Below are 348 nucleotides of genomic sequence, written 5' to 3' on the forward strand. Positions count from 1 at the left end.
CTGGACGTGGTCAATGGGATTCTTCGGTACATCCTTATTGAGACATGAGCTGGGAAGGCAGTGTCCCAGCTCCAGCCCCTCAGCAAGGTGCCTGGCAGTGAATGTCCTTCCCCTGACAAAGCTGGAGAGGATCTGCTGGTACCAGCTGGACTCCATCCTGGTCTGTTCTGCCCGTCCCGACCTCACAAAACCCCTTTGGTCAGCCCTGGGGCAGGAGGGGTGAGAACAAGGAAGCTTCTCCACTCCCTTTGCCCCACCTGTGCCCAGCTCTGCTTCTTCCCACTCGGACTTCATCCCGCTTGGACTTCTTCATCCCACTTGAACTTCATCCCACCCAGCACCTGAGGC

General features: G+C 57.8%; 1 protein-coding gene across 1 annotated transcript in view; it reads left to right on the top strand.

Moving 5' to 3' along the window:
- LOC104532471 (7-methylguanosine phosphate-specific 5'-nucleotidase) overlaps nt 1–348 on the top strand; it is a 5,073-nt gene that overhangs the window by 3,972 nt on the left and 753 nt on the right. The window lies entirely within an intron of this gene.

The sequence above is a fragment of the Antrostomus carolinensis genome, unplaced genomic scaffold (assembly GCF_000700745.2).
Source record: "Antrostomus carolinensis isolate BGI_N321 unplaced genomic scaffold, ASM70074v2 scaffold29180, whole genome shotgun sequence".
Lineage (NCBI taxonomy): Eukaryota > Metazoa > Chordata > Aves > Caprimulgiformes > Caprimulgidae > Antrostomus > Antrostomus carolinensis.